Source organism: Populus euphratica, unplaced genomic scaffold (assembly GCF_000495115.2).
Source record: "Populus euphratica unplaced genomic scaffold, PopEup_1.0 scaffold550.1, whole genome shotgun sequence".
Classification (NCBI taxonomy): Eukaryota; Viridiplantae; Streptophyta; class Magnoliopsida; order Malpighiales; family Salicaceae; genus Populus; species Populus euphratica.
The window spans coordinates 38,822-43,306 of record NW_011500427.1 but is presented as its reverse complement, the minus strand read 5'-3'; the positions used below and the strand labels follow the sequence as shown (position 1 = coordinate 43,306).

The 4,485-nt window shown below is 34.9% G+C and overlaps 1 long non-coding RNA gene across 1 annotated transcript in view; it reads left to right on the top strand.

Moving 5' to 3' along the window:
* The first annotated feature begins 1,288 nt into the window (after positions 1 to 1,288).
* LOC105114615 (uncharacterized) overlaps positions 1,289 to 4,485 on the top strand; it is an 18,186-nt gene continuing 14,989 nt past the window's right edge. Inside the window, exons 1-2 of the long non-coding RNA XR_840171.1 lie at positions 1,289 to 1,423; positions 1,768 to 1,772. This is a non-coding gene — a long non-coding RNA (uncharacterized LOC105114615). The remainder of the gene's footprint in view (positions 1,424 to 1,767; positions 1,773 to 4,485) is intronic.

Sequence of the window (4,485 nt, the reverse complement as noted above, 5' to 3'; positions counted from 1 at the left end):
AATTCTAGTGCCTCAACTTTTCTAGCTAAAGATGCAAATTTGGCTTGGAAGTCATGATCTTCCCTAAGGTTGTACATACCTCCACTAGATGTATAAGGGTGAGTCTTACCTGGTACCTCATAAATATTTATAGTGTCATAATTTTACGCATTTTCAGCTAGCAAGTCTAGGTACTCCATTGCTTCGTCAAGGAAGGTTGCTAAATGATTACAGATGAGGCCATTATCCTCGATTAGGAAACGAGGGTCTTGATTGCTTATATTGTACCAAGAACACTTCTCTCATTGCAATGTGCCTTCTACGGAACATAAAAAATTTACGGAATATAAAAAAATCATGTGGAATAATATCTCATGTTGGGCTTATCATGCTGCGGATATAAATACACCTCATCAATTGACATCATCTATAAGAATAAGTCATGTACTCTATCCAAGCCTCTCGTCTGGAGGGCTCCGATGAGACTATTATCCTATATCGGTTAGAAGACAAAGGTCTTGGTTGCTTATATGGTACCAAAGACACCTCTTTCATGGTGAGGCGCCTTTTAAGGGACAAAACTCACTGAACAGATTTTTGTTGTATTGTTTATGTGGTGTGTTTTGTTGTATTATGTCGTAATCTATGTAATTGTATTTCTCGTTGAATGAGATTAGATGAGCTTTCATATCCTCACTACCTCTCACTTTGTCTCCGTCTCATGATCAGTAAATTGTTATGAGAAAACCAGAGCTATTTACTTGTGTGTATTGCTTAGAATTGTGGTATCATCTCCGGGATGGATCGATGAAAATGTAAGATAATTCTATTAATGGAAAACAAGTATAAGATGTGCTCGAGGATCCGCAGGAGAATAAAAAAATGGATTTGATTGAGCTTGTGGTTGATTTTTACCGAAAGATTACTCATCCTCAGTAGCACATGGTTTGCGAGGTATCGTCACCATTGAACGCGACTTTAGGACCCTACATTATTAAAAATGCTTTTGAATTTCCTAGAAGACCTAGTCTATGATTCTTGTTGGCAATAAATAATCTCTATTGCCATGTTTATAAACATGCCACCACAGGCACCGCCGAATCCTCTCATACAATTGATCCAATGGCAGGGATCAAATAATCAATTGATCCTAAGAATTCTGGCCATTCCAAGTAAAACGTTTACTTGATTTATCAATGCGTTACATAGAAGGGATCATCATATACCCCCCTGTCAAATTGATCCAATTTTCTGAATCAATAAGAAACTTAAAGGACCTAATGGGTTTTTAAATTATTCCAGGATCACCAATTTATATTGCCTCCTTTCTTGTTGAGAGTCTGTACTTTAATTTTGTAGTATTGCATACACTGAATAATCTCATGAGGGATAATGTAATGTAGAGTCATCAAGGTGCTGTGATACCTTTCCAGATTCTGGGGGCGTGAAGCTTGTTGGGTCATTTAAACAATCAAACACACATAAATTTACGTGGTTTGACAACTTGCCTACTCCATGAAGCTACTAGTTTGTATTAATCACTCAAAGAAACAATACAAATAAGGAGGAGGAGAAAACTCTTCTCTACTCAACTCTACTCACTCAAGTTCTCTCTATTGTTCTCTCATGGTTCTCTCTGTGTTTTTTCACTCTTAACCCACAACTCTTGACTAGTATATATATATACTAAGCTAGGAGTGAAGGGCATAAATCATGCCATGATTTGTGCCCACTGTTTGCCTCCACTTTATGCTAAATGGAGAGTAGGTATTCCCATTAAACACATAGTGAAGGTGGGGCATTGCTTGTCTCCATATTGCTAACAATCTCTTACTTGGAGACAAACAATGAAATTATCTTTTATCCTTGAAGGCTAACTGAAGTTTTACACAACTTCAATTTATCAAGTGTAACTCCTTTAGTTAACATGTTAGCTGGATTCTTGCTTCCATAGATATTTTCTAGCATCAATTGCTCATCATCTAGCAATTATCGGATGAAGTGATATTTGATCTAAATGTGCTTAGTCCAGGAGTGAAATGTTGGGTTTTTGACAAGGAAGATTGCACTATAACTGTCGCTATACAGAGTTTCCTTTCCATTCATCTTGTCCAATTCTTTCAGGAAACTCTGCAACTATATGATCTCTTTTGCAGATTCTGAAACTGCAACATATTCAGCTTCTGTTGTTGAAAGAGCAACGATATTTTACAAGGCAGAACTCTAGGACATAGCAGTGTCTCCTAGAGTGTATACATATCCTTTAGTGCTCTTTTTGCTATCAACATCTCCTGCTAGATTAGTGTCTATAAAACCTTCAAGTTTCAAACCATCAACTGTGAAACTGAGACAAGTTTTCGAGGAATCTTTTAAGTACCTCATGATCCATTTTAGCGCCTTCCAATGCTGCTTTCCAGGATTGCTCATATATCGACTTACAACTCTCACTGTATGGGTAATGTCTAGTCTGGTACAGACTATAGCATACATCAAAGAGCCAATAGCTGAGGCGTATGAAATCTTATTTATGTATCCACATTCTAGCTTAGTTTTTGGTGACTCGTATTTGCTGAGATTGAAATGATTCCCTAGAGGTGTACTTACTGGTTTAGCATTATCCATACTAACCCTACTGAGAACCTTCTTGACATACTTTATTTGTGAAAGCTTTAGTATACCTTTATCTTTATCTCTAATGATTCTCATGCCAAGTATTTGTTTAGCAGCTCTCAGATCCTTCATTTCAAACTATTTTGACAACTGTTGTTTCAACTTGTCAATCTCTTCAATGCTGGATCTTGCAATCAACATATCATCCACATATAATAGTAGAATGATGAAGGAGTTGTCAAAATATTTGACATAGCAACAATGATTAGCCTGACATCTTGAGTATCCCGAACTACATATGAAATTGTCAAACTTCTTGTACCACTGTCTTGGAGCTTACTTCAAACCGTATAGGTGATTAGTACTTAAAAGTGCATTTTTATCATGGTTTTATATCATCATTTTGCACTTCAAATATCAATAACTCCTTAACTAAAATATGTTTTATAATAATGTATCTAATAATATAAGATACCTATAATTTATGGTAAATGTCTATTTTTAATGCAGGCCAAACTTAGAAAAGAGATGTCGGAGCAATCCAAACCGGAACACTGTTCGGTAATTGGGTCATATCTAGAGCTACAGATCTCAGATTTAGGTCCAATTTATATGGATGGAAAGGTAAGACATAGGCCTACAACTTTCATATGGAGCCCAAGATCTAAAAAGGCCATTATCAAGTCCAAATTGTAGCAACAACAAAGAAGCCCGAATCTGTCTTCCAGCCCGAGCACTGTTCGGTATTTTGGCCATATCTAGAGTTCTAGAAGTCCAAATGAGCTGAAGTTTTTACACAAGAAAGCTGAGACAATTGCCTACAACTTTCATGTTTACAACTGGCTCCAATTTGGACGTTATCAATGACGTTTTGGGCAGACAAGAGAAGATAAAGATTGTCACCAAGTCAAAAGTTGGCCACCCACTTATCAATTAGTCATCAAATCAATAGTTCCCAATTTTGGCCTATAAAAGGAGACATTTGCCATGCATTTAGGCATCTTGGTGTTCAGATCAAGATCATGCTCTTCCTTTCTCTCTTTGTATTTTTTATGCTTTGTTTTCATTAATATTAAGTTTATGCCTTTCATTTCCTTTCCTTTACTTAGTTAACTTTTATGTTCTTATTTTGTTTATCTATTTTGCTTTCTTTCATTATGTCTAGCTAAGTTAATTATGTCAAGGTGAAAAGGTTACACTAATGGTGTAAGAATAAGTATAATGTAAACTTAATATGGACTTTAATGTTTGATACTAACATGTTTTATATTTGTTATCTTGTTCACTCTTTAATACTTTGCTTGTTAAATGACTAATCTTGATTTATGTTGTATAACACTTGGTACAACAAATGCTTGGCACTTTCATAGCCCATAATGTATGGTATAACCGACACCTGAGCTATGAAAGGAACTTGATTTATTGTTAACATAAGTTATAATCATGAATGCTTGACGAGATTTACAAGTATTAGCATTAATTGAATAAGATGACTAATGTAATCATGTTAACAATATATAATCTGATTGGAACCTCCTTTGTGTGTGGTTTCCAATTCAATAATAAGAGTTTATACTATACTTGTTTGATATACCATTAGTGGAACCTCTAACCTTGACATTTGTTATTATCATTGTTTAATCGTTACATTAATATTCCATCTCAAAGTTCTCATCTTCTTCTTCTTCTTCTCCTTCTTTTTCTTTATTATTATTATTATTATTATTATTATTATTATTATTATTAGTACTACTACTACTACTACTACTACTACTACTACTACTACTACTACTACTACTACTACTACTACTACTACTACTACTACTACTACTACTACTACTACTACTACTACTACTACTACTACTACTACTACTACTACTACTACTACTACTACTA